At 41.9% G+C, this 13,053-nt stretch overlaps 2 long non-coding RNA genes across 2 annotated transcripts; one reads left to right on the top strand and one right to left on the bottom strand.

The window, feature by feature from the left end:
* Positions 1 to 7,323: 7,323 nt before the first annotated feature.
* On the top strand, positions 7,324 to 8,959 carry LOC307039870. Its single transcript, XR_013808352.1, has 3 exons — positions 7,324 to 7,455; positions 8,176 to 8,255; positions 8,821 to 8,959. It is a non-coding gene; the product is annotated as an uncharacterized lncRNA (long non-coding RNA).
* A 3-nt stretch (positions 8,960 to 8,962) lies between these two features.
* LOC307039871 lies at positions 8,963 to 10,148 on the bottom strand. The gene is made up of 2 exons (XR_013808353.1): positions 9,992 to 10,148; positions 8,963 to 9,464 (listed from the first exon to the last, which is right to left on the bottom strand). It is a non-coding gene; the product is annotated as an uncharacterized lncRNA (long non-coding RNA).
* Between the last annotated feature and the right edge of the window lie 2,905 nt (positions 10,149 to 13,053).

Genomic DNA, 13,053 nt, shown 5'->3' with positions numbered 1-13,053 from the left:
GAGAGAGAGAGTAACACTGTTAACGAAAACCAAGAAGAGGAGAAATTAAGAAGCAGTCACAACACGGAGCAGGCTTGGGATTTTTGATGTGTGCAGGAAGTGTGTAGAAATGACGATGGAATAAAAGGCATAAAAGTGGGGAAATAAAGGGGAAAGAGGGCAAGAGGGATTCAAAGTGTGTGGGGGGGATCCTGCACTGTGAAAGTAATGAGAGGTGACAGTGTGAATTACATTACTGCTAATTAATCCACGCTTGACCACATTTCCTAACAAGAATACAGATACAAACTCTTGACCACAATATATGTAGGTAGAACATAAGACACAAGCACGTATACATCACAACATCTCTCACATATAATACATAAATTACTTGTGAACAATACAGTGCAGATAAAATACACACACACAAAAAATATACACACAGTTAAAAAACCTGTTATTTTATTTTCTCTCACTTTCAACTTGATCCTTTAATTTTACGGAGAGCGCAAAAGTATTTAGAGGTTAAAATGAGGGATTTAAGGATTCTCTGAATCTGGTCTGCTGCCATAGAGAGGCGAAGTCCCTCTCCTTCCGGTGGGACTCATGGGACCTTATTTCGGAAAAAGTTTGTATTGAAGTCAATGGAGAGAGAAAGATTATCTTTCGATCCCGTTTGAATTGTGCCACAAATTACACATATGATGTTTGTCAATCTTAAAAAATAATTTTCATGTAAAAAAAGACACAGTTTGTAGTAAAACTGTTGAAATATAAGACTATGAAAAATATGCAACTAGAAAGACTATAAATCCCAGAATCCCGGTCCCGCATGCTGGCTGTTACGGAATCGACTATATCCCTTTTGTGTATGTACAGTTCTCAACATGCCCAGACTTGTAGTGATTTTAACCTCTTTTAATACTTTTCGCCTCATTCTGAAAGAAAGAGGTGAAATGTGCCAACGTGGCGGCCGTCTTGGTGTGTGGTGCGAGACGGGAGATGTAGTTCATTGAGCGGTTTCACACAAAAAAAGTGTTACTTCACAGCTTTACGACACATTTTTATTTTTTTGACTTAAAATTGTCTTTTAAATTGACAAACATCTATGTGTAATTCGTGGCACAATTCAAACGGGATCGAAAGATAATCTTTCTCTCTCCATTGACTTCAATGCATAACTTTTCCGAAATAAGGTCCCATGGAGCTCAACCGGAAGGGGAGGGACTTCACCTCTCTATTGTTTGCCCTTTATTAGAGGTCAGCAGGGATACATCACTTGAATCTCAATCCATAAGCAAAGTCTATAATAAAGTCACCATGAAATGGATACCGAAGAACAGTGAATGTTTTTCAGTAACCTCAGTCTGCACAAGCAGGTGTGCACATTAGATCCATCACACTTTTTAGGTAATCATCTCCCCCTGCTATTTATCTCGACTGATGCTTCACTGCCTGACATGACAGAATAAGTTGTTTGCCATTGCTTTACAAGCTGATGAGCTCTTCTGATTTAATGCCCTTGTACACTTCCAAAATGACCAATATGACTGTAAACTAAATATATTTATTTTTCAAAACCTATTTGCCGGTAAATATTTGTTTTGTTTATCTATGAAAGTATACAAACAGGATTTTGACTATTTTCGAGTTGTTTTACCCGTTTTGTTAACACCAGCATTGATAACAAATGTCAAGTAGAGGCTGTTGTGTTTCACAAACGCATCAGCTTAAGGTTAAACAATACAAATGTCACCCTCTCATTGTGCAATACATAGTTTGCAACCTCGGATCCAATTTGGGTTTTTATTTAAGGCCAGTTGGCTCTTAATTGAATAATTGAGACTCTGTCTAGCCAAAAAGGCCATGCCCACAATAAACGCACTTTGTCTGTGGCATTTATTCTGGCATTTTGTCTATCCGGAGAGAGCATGCTGAGAACATGTCCCCTAACACAATCCGTAATACTCCGTAAATCCTCTGTTTCTGCTTTCTCCTCTGCTCTGTTTGCCCTCACTCATTTTCATATGAGGCGCATAATGTCTGTTTGCTTTGTCTTCCACCATCAGAAAACAAGCTCAAACATGGTGCCCACTGCTACACCCACATACTTCACCACCTCAACTCAATTTGCATTTGACTGTGAGTGACATTCAAGGCTGCTGCTCCGGAGGGAAACTCATTATACCATGCTAAACACTCCCGTCCAAAGGGCCACGCAGTGTTAATAAGGGTTGGCGGGGGATAGGACATGAGTGTCCTCTCTGCTACTACAGTACCGACATACAACCCTGACCGTGACACACACACACACACACCCACACACACACACACACACACACACACACACACACACACACACACACACACACACACACACACACACACACACACACACACACACACACACACACACACACACACACACACACACACACACACACACACTAATTTCTCTTTATTGTAATTTGTATGGACAAAATAATTACAAGTCTACTAAAGGAAGATATTAAGTATTCTTTCTTCATTTCAACATTGAGTTGATTAATTATATAGTTTTGTTGCAAAATGAGATAATTCCCATTTGAAGTAATCTATTGCTTGCCAGAACAAAATACATTATTTTCCATGTAATACCTTATTATTTTTGAGACTGTTAAACCTTTTCGATTATTTTTGAAATGTTTCTGTAAATTATATGATTATCTCAGAATGAAACGGCTATACAGTACTCAATGCCATCCTCCAATCCCATCACACTCACATCTCTATTTCTCTACCTGCAGCCCCCGATTTATTTTTCACTCTCAACATTTCTATCATCCTTCTCTCTCTTTATATTGCGTATAACCTGTTTTTAGTGCCACACGAGGAAAACCTTATCAAGACACTCACACACACGGGCTGTCAACAAAGATAGCCGCTCTGCATGTCACCCTGCTCTTTTACCCACTCTGCTGTGAGTGTATGCTGAGAGATGCTACTATGATAAGCAACACCAAATGAAATGAGAGGGCACTGATAAACTTACAAACATATGGAAGCAGGCAAGCGAAGAATTCCGCATATCCAAACTTGTTAAATATATAGCATTTGATCAATACATAATCACATGAAAAATGCTGAACGCGTGTGCTCCTTGCAGCATTCTTAGCCGAGTGGCAGCACAGAGAAGGTGACAGATTCACCTGTCACAAGACAAAGCTGAAGGGAGTTGAAAATCAAAACGATGGTGGTAGATTTGGTGTCAAAGTGAAGAGCCTGTTTGTCAATTGGTCAATATTTCATACCAGTGTGTTGGATATAATGGCATCAGATTGCAGCCAAATGAACACCTTATATCTCTCTGTGCCTTTCCAAGTTGTTGGATAACATCAGTGGCTTTCAGATAACATTAAAAACATGTGTTTGGTTTGTCCTATCTGGGCTACTATAGAAACATGGCGGGATTAAAAGCTAACAAAAATAAGATGATTCCTAGTTTCAGGCAATTTTACACTATTAAAGGTCCCCTATTATACTGTTTTTCATCAATATATTATAGGTCTCAGATAAAACATGTCTCTGAAGTGTTTGGCTCCAAATACCAAACAGATCATGCATTGTAGCATCCCATAATCCTCTCTGTTTCAGCCCTGTTTCAAAAGTGCTGATTCTCTGTCTGTCACTTTAGATGAAAATAGGGAGCCACTCCCCACGCCCCTCTGCGAGATATTTGGTTAAAAATAACATAATGGTGCTCTAGGAGGAGATTCAGGTGATAGGGGGCGGGGGGTTACCTTGGTTGGTTATTGGCTAATGGTTACACAAGCCAAAAATTCGACAGGTTTTTATATAAATGGATCGGGACAAAAAGTGAGCGAATCTTTTTAACTGAAACTTTCAGAATCTCTTTACACAGAGAGGACACATGTTTATGTATAAAACACATGGAAAAAGTGGATTTTACATAATAGGTGACCAGTAATATAAAATAGTTCCTGGATATCATATTCTCTTTCTGCAAAAAACATCCCCTTATATCCTACACACCGGACCTGACCTAGAAAACTCCCAAGAAAGGAAACCTGATAACATAAATGAGGCAATCTGTACATTTTTTATCAGGCTTAACAGGCAAGGAACGGTAGTAGCCAATGTGACGCAGCACAAAGTCCAAACCTACAGTCCTGCAGGAAAAGCCTGACCAGAGGCCACACACAGCCATCCCAATCATACAATCCCTTATATGTCACTCACTCAGTCACTCACTTACTCATACTCAGCCCCCCCCACACTCATTTGAATGCTCTCAGACGTATATCATCCAGACTATTTTTAGACTTGCTACTGGCTCAAACTGAAAATCCTCCTCGTCCTGTCCCTCTCCAACTCTTATCAATGTCTCACGTCCCACGCGTCCCACACGTGCATAGATTTACATCCACGACTTTTTCTGTTTGCTTCGCCATCTTTCAGTTTAATTTCTTCATCTTCACATTTAACCTTTTCCTCTCTACCATGACAGGTAAACAACCTCTCCCATTTACAGCACAGCTACACACATGCTCCCCTCCCTGTTTCCTGTCTCCCCCTCTCCGTGATGTCTCCCATGAGGACGTCAGGGGCAGCATTAAAATGTGGCAGAGCTGTAAAAAGACCTCTCCTCCGCAATGGATTTATCTAGGGACGTACACGTAGGTAGCGTTCACAAAATAGATTTTTGTGTCCAAATTCAGAGGGTGATAATGATGTGTGCTTGTTTGTAGGGCCGATTGACGTGGTTAAAGTAGAGCTGTTTTTGGTGGTTAAGGGAACTGTGGTTATACCACAGGTGCAAAAACACACTCACTTTCAATTTCGCATTAGGAAGGCACTCTACCACTGTCTCTGTCTTTTTGTGTCTGTCTTGGTCTGTGTGCGCATGACAGAGTTTTATGCGTGCCTCTAAATCATCACAACACTCACACTTTAGCCCAAGGCTATATGAAGTGGAGAGGGGGAGGGTGAATGGCCCGACATGAGAGGACGTTGGGAGAAAGACAGTGGCAACAACCTTCCACCAAACAGTTAACTCACCGTTTTACACTCTTTTACAAATTAGAAAATGCATGATAAAGACGAATATTTCAAGAGATATTTACATAAGGAATTTGCACTTATACAGATTTACGCCCACATAATCTGAAGTTTATTCACCCTGCCCTATAACGGATAATTCCTGCAAACCCTGGTTTAATTATTTCAGTTAAAAAACTGTTTTTACTGACTCCTTTAAGTTTTATATTTAAATCATATATCTCTTATATAGACATAACCCTTATGTTGTGTTCGGGTCTCCCGTGACCCGTTTCAAGTTCAAATTATATAGTAACTACGCTCTAGTTTTTTTTATCGGAAGGCTTCATGACATCCTCCACAACAGCTATATAAACACTACAAAACAGATTTTGACAATTTTTGCCAAGTCTGACGGTCTCTAAAAAGAAAAGTGTATAATTGGGTGTTCGGGTCTGGGGAGACCCAGCAGAATTGTTTTGGGTGACTCAAGGTCAAATTTGGCCCAATCAAGATGTATCTTTGACTTTAGACACCGCAACCCCACCCTCTTCATCCACTCTAACAATAATTGTTTGCAACATGCACCTGGTCTCCCCTCCCTCTGCCCCCTGCCCCCCACGTGAACTCGACCTTTCTCAAAGAATATGTACACTAACACTTGAACCTGAACTCACACATGCACGTGTGTTATGAATGCATTATAAGTTAGTTATGATGTAGTTAAAACAATATTGGATGATAGTCATTTTTCTTGTGTCTTTTGGACTGAGATAAATCATGGGTCAAAATTGACCCGCGAACACCATGAACGGTAACAGCTTTTGAACACAACACAATACAAAGCATGTTTCACTGTAGAATATTTTGACTTGTAATAGCAGGTAAAGGACTGGTGTTACTTATTATAATACATGTGTTTCCCCTTCCTATCCTATCAGTTTCATCTCTTTTTTACACAACCTCATCAATTGGTACAAATATTGATTTACCATTAATAAGTCATTCATTAAAAAATATTAAATCATCATCTGTCGAAGGAATTATGTTGAACTCCCATCATTGATTTTAAATTGCTCAAGGACTCAACGGTGTGGCCGGCAAGACAGTGCAAGACTGGGATTACAAATTCACAAAACTGAACAATTGGGGAGTCAGAGTGGGCCATTTTGGTCCTTGGGCTATTATCATGGTTTCATCCTTATTTTAAAAGCTCAGCTATAGTTTCAGCCAAAGATTCAACCTAAGCATAAATCTATTAAAGGGATAATTTCATTCATTCTCACTGGAGATGAAAATAAATTGCTGGAGGCATGAACAGAGACCAAAACCGAAGCGGAGGGGGGGTTCTCCCCTATGTTCCAGTCAAATTGCTTGCCTGTGACTTTTTTATTCTAGCTATTTTCTATAACAATATACAGTTCACAGTGCGGCATGCTTGCATCTCATTCCTGAGATGTTTGCTAAGTAAAACTTGTGGGTGTCCAGATGAATTACACAAAATGTCTGGATAAAGTCCCATGCATAATGTATTTTTAAATATTATAATGAATGTGGTGTTTTATACCCACTCTGTGCCTCAGTAACTGTGATTTATTTTTTAATCAGTAATTGACCTCTGTTACTGTACTTCATATTAATACAGGGTAATTCTTCAGTGCTAATTTATCACACTCATTAGCCGCATTCACACCGCAGGACTTTCCCAGGTACTTTGGTTCTTTAGTTCCGTTAGTACCAATAATGTCGCGTTCACACCACCGGGACTACTCAGTGCCGGGAACTCTTTTGGCCATTTTCAGTCCCTGCTAGAGAGGTGGTACGAACCTGGTGATAAAAGAGTGCCAATTTCTATTCTATTTCTATTGGCTGGGCGAATTGCAAACCACGCCCCGTTAGACTCTGAATTTGTGTCCCACCCAAGCGGCAAACTCTGGGGAAGAGCCGGGACGCCAATACGGAAGTGCTACATAATGCAGTTCATATATTGGCCGATAGGCGATGGCTGCAGAAAGGAACAATTTCCATAGACCCCCATGTTAAAATGCCCAATTTTACAGCAGGAAAAAACATGTTTCTACCCCTGGCTCCATACATTTTATTATCTATATAGTTAGATTCCACCTTCATGATTATGAATCTGTGAGTGAATTGTTTTCTAACACGACCCTTTTATTTATATTAGGTCTTAAAGTGTTTGCATAAATTAGGGCGTGGTCACATTGAGTGACCGTTCTGTCAAGTGACTGCTACTGCTAGCTTCTTGTCTCTCTGCTAGCTGCTCCGTGAAGCTAGCTACAGGGACTCTGCCTGGTCAGTTCATCCAGGAAACACAACTTGAAGCCGGCCGTGGTTGTTTGTTCTTCATGCTTATATATCGGGCTATTGTGACTCGCTCTGCGGTTAAAACAGACGGTGCATGAATGCGGTTTTGCGGTAAGTGAAATTCGAGTGCTTTATTTATGTGCTAATGATTTTAATCAACGTAATGAATGTTAAGGCTAAGCAAGTGGTAGCTACATTGGTGCTAACGATTCTAATCGTAGCCTCCAAGTTAAAATCATAGACTGTATATATAAAGGTTCAAACGAAATAGAGAAGTGTTAAGTGTAAAGTGGGATAATACTGTTGAACAAACAGCTTCTGTTTGAGGTTGATAAAATAAGGTCATCCTTGTTACTTAGAGAGATATTTTATTATGTAGGTAGGAACTGTATGCATCAATAAGGTTAATTTAAATTGGCTATGCTCAAGTATGTAGACAAGCTAATGTCGAAGTAGTAGTGTATGTGAAATCAACTTCACAATAAGATGTGTGTATATATTACAATTATTAATGTCATATTTCAAGATGATTACTTAGATATTACAATATGGTTGGTTGAGCTGGAGTTCATTATTGAGCTTACACGTTAACGTCACAGTCATCTGAAGAACGAACCCAAACCTTGTTGTTTTTATTAATTGCATTACCAAATGGGTATCAAATAAACAGTAAGCATTGGTAACACAACTTCCAAAGTTACAGTGAAATAAAAAGGACCCTAACTCGGACAATACACAATCCAACATGTTCAACAGAAGAGAATCAGTTATATTGTTTGTAGACATGGTACTTTACATATATATATATATATATATATCTGTTTGTTTAAGGTGTCCAGGTGATGCAGACAGGCTGGACCAGAGAGTGAGAGACATAACTGGACTCCTCACAGCAGTGAACTTCAGCACAGGTATAAAGACTCTATTTTTCATACTTTACAAAGAATCAAGAAAGATATTGGTTTACATAAATGAAGTATTGACTTTAATATACTGATATACATTCCATTAAACAATACTAGATCACCTACACATCAGTTAAGTTGGGGGTTTTTTCCATGCAAAAAGTTACATTTAGATGTTAACAAGCAATATGATTTTGCCAGCTTTCTAATTTAATGTATTGAAGGCAAAGATATTTAACACATAGTGAGAACTGCTACTATTTATCTCTCAATATTGTCTGTAAAAAACGTGGTAAAAGTTATTCTTTCAGTGAGACAACAGAGCAAGCTTCTACAGTTGCACTACATTTTTATAACAGTTAAATATTATTTTGATAATAACATATATTTCAATGTTGATGAACTTCATACTGTTCATTCATAATCTGATTTTCTTTGTAGCTCACTGTTGAAATAAAAAAAAACATTACAATTACAAAATAATTATATCTACAGCCCCTAAACACACAAACACACCGCTTTCATAAATAACACACTTTTTCTGCAATAATATGTTTTATGTTTCCTGTAGTTTCTGTTAGGAAAGGACATGCCTGAAAGACACGACATGTTCTCCTTCTCTGAGTGTCAAGAACATCCAAGAGGAAAATGAAAAGCTGATGCTATGAGATTTTAAGACCAGTACACTAAGAAACTACTTTTATTGTAAAAACAGTCAGCTGATGGAATGCACCTATTTCCACATCTACACTCAATCAGCTGATTATTTGTATTTGCCTCGCTTTATGAGCTTCACATCACTTGTGCCTTGTACCGCAGAGTTTGCAATGTCACAAATAAATGGGGCCAATCTTCAGTCAGATGTGAATGTGTAATCTAACATTTTCAGTAAGAATAATGGACAAAAGGAGTGCAAATACAATTTATTGAAATGTGAACCAAAAGTTAATCAAACATGTTTTAAATAAAAAGCACATATGGACAGAAGGTGTAAACCTATTAAATGTATAAGTAAACACATTTAGTCGAATAAAGTGACAGACTAGGCCTGTGCAGTTGGTATCAGCTTTGCCCAGCATGGGCTCCTCTAAGGACCAGGCCTGATGGAGACCCTCAGTCCTCTCCAAACCAACAGACAGGACGTCCATCACACGGAGGTTTCTCCCTGAAGTCTCTGCAGCTTTCTGGACACCACGCTGTCTCAATCCGTCCACACTGAATATGAGAGGGGGAAAATGAAAATAATAAATGCTTTAGACAATAAGAAACATAAAGTTGACAGATGAGTTGCTCAGTTTTTTTAGATTGTCAATACTATTACTGTATAACTAATATATCAGGTTAAGAGGCACATTCAAATAAAGATGGGTCTTTACTGTAAATACATGTTGTCTTTTGAATTGTTTGTCTAAAATCAAGTATCTAGAACTGGTACTTAGTTTTAATGATACAGTCTGTTTATTATGCTGTTTGGAGGAGGCCTCGCAGGTAAGAGCACTAACTAGCTACCATCACATGTACCTTAGCTTGACTTAAATGTATTAAACGTATAATTAAGTGATATCAAAATATAAATAACTAATGTCATGCAAACATATTAATATTTGCTTGATTCCAGTGTTGAATTTAGCACAATTGCATACAAACGTTAAGGGATTTTAAGATTCTGAAGTATTATGCTAAAAACTCAATAACTTAGATTATTATTTATAGTTTTGCTGAATAGTTTCATGTCCGCTTACCTTAGAAACGTAAAATGCCACGGCAGTGTGCAGATGGGGAGCATGTTAGCTTAGCTTGGTAGCTTCAGCTAGCTCTGGAACTTTCAGCTCGGTGGCAGCAGGTCCCGCCTCGGCTCCGCCTCTTTGCCCTTATTTGGAGCAGGCTGGAGAAGGCGGGAGTTGAACTAAGACGTCAGTGTCGAGCCGTTAGTGGCCGACTCCGCCTGCTAAGGGCTTCTCGGCAACTCTGCAGAATCCTATGGGTGACGTCACGGACCCTACGTCCATTTATATATTCAGTCTATGGTCCCACCCCAAATTTGCAGAATAGAAGAATGTGAGAGCAGACAGGTGTAGGTGGTTGAATTTATTTACAATGTTGCAACCTCGTGCAGCAATGGCAGGGGCAGAAACACAAGTCTTACACACAAAAACAAGTAATTTATCATGCCATTTTTTTTAGATAAACAAGGGAAAAACACCAAACAACGATTAATGTCCTTTTCCAAAATCAGCCTGAGGGGGTACTATATAATAAATACATAAAGATAAAGTCCATTGTTATAATGGGGTATTTTATTTGTAAATTACCCTTATAACCCAGCCTCATGGTGCACATGATTCTTTGCTTGGACATTTTGTTGGTTCGAGTCATTTGAGCTCGGATTCTAGTCGGGACATAAAGTAACACGTATTTTAGGAAGATATGAACTTCATCTTGGTGAAGTTGATGCTGAATTCACTATTTAGTAGATAATCATGTCACACTTTATCTTTGCACTACGGTCTGTCTGCTGAGCCTACCTATTATATATATATATATATATATATATATATATTGTAATGTTCACAGATGGAGTCGGAAACAGGCTTCAAGTTATTAGGCTTTAATAACTCTTCTTTTCATAGGATCACAGATTCAGGAACAGCTTGTGGATTCAACCTCACACACTCTCTGATGCTAACTCCCACACATACCCATATATATAACAGTGTCTACGTCACAACTTCCCCGCCCTCCCCCGTCTGCTCCCCCAACCACAGGACCGCACCTAGACCAGCATCACTGTGCAGCTCTGTGATTGGCAGAGAGACGGGGGATGCCTGAGTGACACCCTCAGCATCCTATCAGGGTCGCTACACTACCCCCCCACTACAAAGTTCCTCGCTCACGAGGAACAAACAAAACTCAGCACAAACACCACTACCCCCACCCTCTCCAGTACTCTGCAGGGACCAACACACTGGCTGTCCAGTTTTGGGCACCGGCCTTTCTTCCGTTGTGGGGTGTAGACCCAGACCAGCTCGTCGGCCCGGAAATGCTGCCCTCTTGTCCTGGTGTCATAGTTCCCTTTCTATCCACCTCGTCCAGTCTCAGCTCCATCTCCTTCAGTTCGCCTCCACGTCTGAACCTCATAGAGTCCCGGGTCTGCTCCGCCTCTGCCTTCCTCGAGGCCTCTCTGTGTTGGGTGTTCTGCTCCGTGGTACTCATCTCCGCTATAGCTACGCTTGCCTGCTTATGGGCCTCCTCCAGCTGAGATTTACCGGTATCCAACTCTGCTTCTGTCCTTTTCAGATCTTCTAAAGTTTTCGAAGTCTCCTGTTGGGATTGTTCCAGCTTATTCTGGAGCTTGTTGTAATCTTGCTGCAGCGCCTTAGCGTCTCTACCCATCTCGCTGATCCTCTCCTGGTACTTGATGCAGTCCCTCTGCAGCTGCCAGACCTTCAGCTGCTTCTCCCTCGGCAGCTCCTCCAGCTGCCGCTCTCTGCTCTGACTGCCTTCCCTGACCCTCTGAGCGGACCTCAGCTGCTGCTCCAGCTCCCTCTGCTTACCAGACTCTGCTTCGGCTCTCTCTCTCTGTGCTTGCCTCATGTCCTCCTCCAGCCTGGCGGCCCGGTCGCTCTCGCTCTGCGCCTCGGCCTCTGACTCGGCCCGCTCCCTCGACAACCGCTCCACCTCCCGCTGCAGCGCGGTCAAATGGTCCCGGTTGTCCGCCGCCTCCTGGTGGTAGTCTGCGATGCTGTCGTTGAGCTGGGCCAGCTGGTTCATCAGACGCTCCTCCAGGTGGTCCTTCTCGGCTTCCAGGCTCCTGAGCAGCTCTTTGGACTGCACCTCCCTCTTGGCACCCTCCTCCACCAGGCTCCTTTCTCTCTCTTTGCCCTCTTGGAGGCACTTCTCCAGAGAGGCCACAAGGCTCTCCTTCTCTTTACTCTCCTGGAGATCTCGCTCACGAGAGGCCAGCTCCGCTTTGAGTCTAGCCTCCTGTTGCTGCCACAGTTCCCTCTATGCATTGACAGCTGCTTCCATCTCCCTCATTTTCTCCTCTAATAAAACTGGAACACTTTCAGTCACCTTGGTAACCCATACAGGCTCCTCCTCCTCTCTGCAGCTCCTCACAGCTTGTGGTACCGGCCCTCCGCTGCTCCTCGCTGCCACACTCCACACAATCTCTCTCTCCACAGCCATCTCCAAGGCCGCCTGCAAGGACTGTGGATGCTGCAGCTGTACCCCAACCCTCAAGTCTGCGGGGAGGAGAGCCCTGATGAATTGACCCTGTGCCAGCTCACTCTGCACTCCGGGTGGCATGTGTGCATATGCCCGCCGCGTCAGGCACTCCACGTCGTTAGCCAACGCCCGCAGCGTCTCTTCAGACTTCCGACAGCGGTTACTCAATTTGTTCCGGAGCAGCTCTGGCGGGAAACACTGTCCAAACCGCCTCTTCAAAGCCCCCGCTAACGCCTCGTAGCTGTGTCTATCCTCAGGGCTAAGCAGCAGCAGACATGACAGAGCCTCATCCGTGAGGCACAAAGCTAGCTGTAGTGCTTTAGTCTCGACTGACCACCCCCCGGCATGTGCAAGCAGTTCAAATTGGGCATGGAAAGCCTCCCAGTCAGCCTTACCCGAGTACTTGGGCGTCTTCACGGACGCGGCGGCTGCTACCGGTTGATGGGCGCCGCCATTGTTGTTTACATCCCGCTTGGTTTTAGCGCGAAACGCAGCTTAAGATGGCGACATTCCCGCGTCTCTAGCCATCATCACCGCCGACTCCCTCAGGCGCTCTCTCGCCTCCCGTGCCTTCACA

The sequence above is a fragment of the Notothenia rossii genome (genome assembly GCF_949606895.1).
Source record: "Notothenia rossii genome assembly, chromosome: 5".
NCBI classification, from domain to species: Eukaryota; Metazoa; Chordata; class Actinopteri; order Perciformes; family Nototheniidae; genus Notothenia; species Notothenia rossii.
The sequence above is the reverse complement of the archived record's forward strand: the minus strand, read 5'-3'. Positions and strand labels throughout refer to the sequence as shown.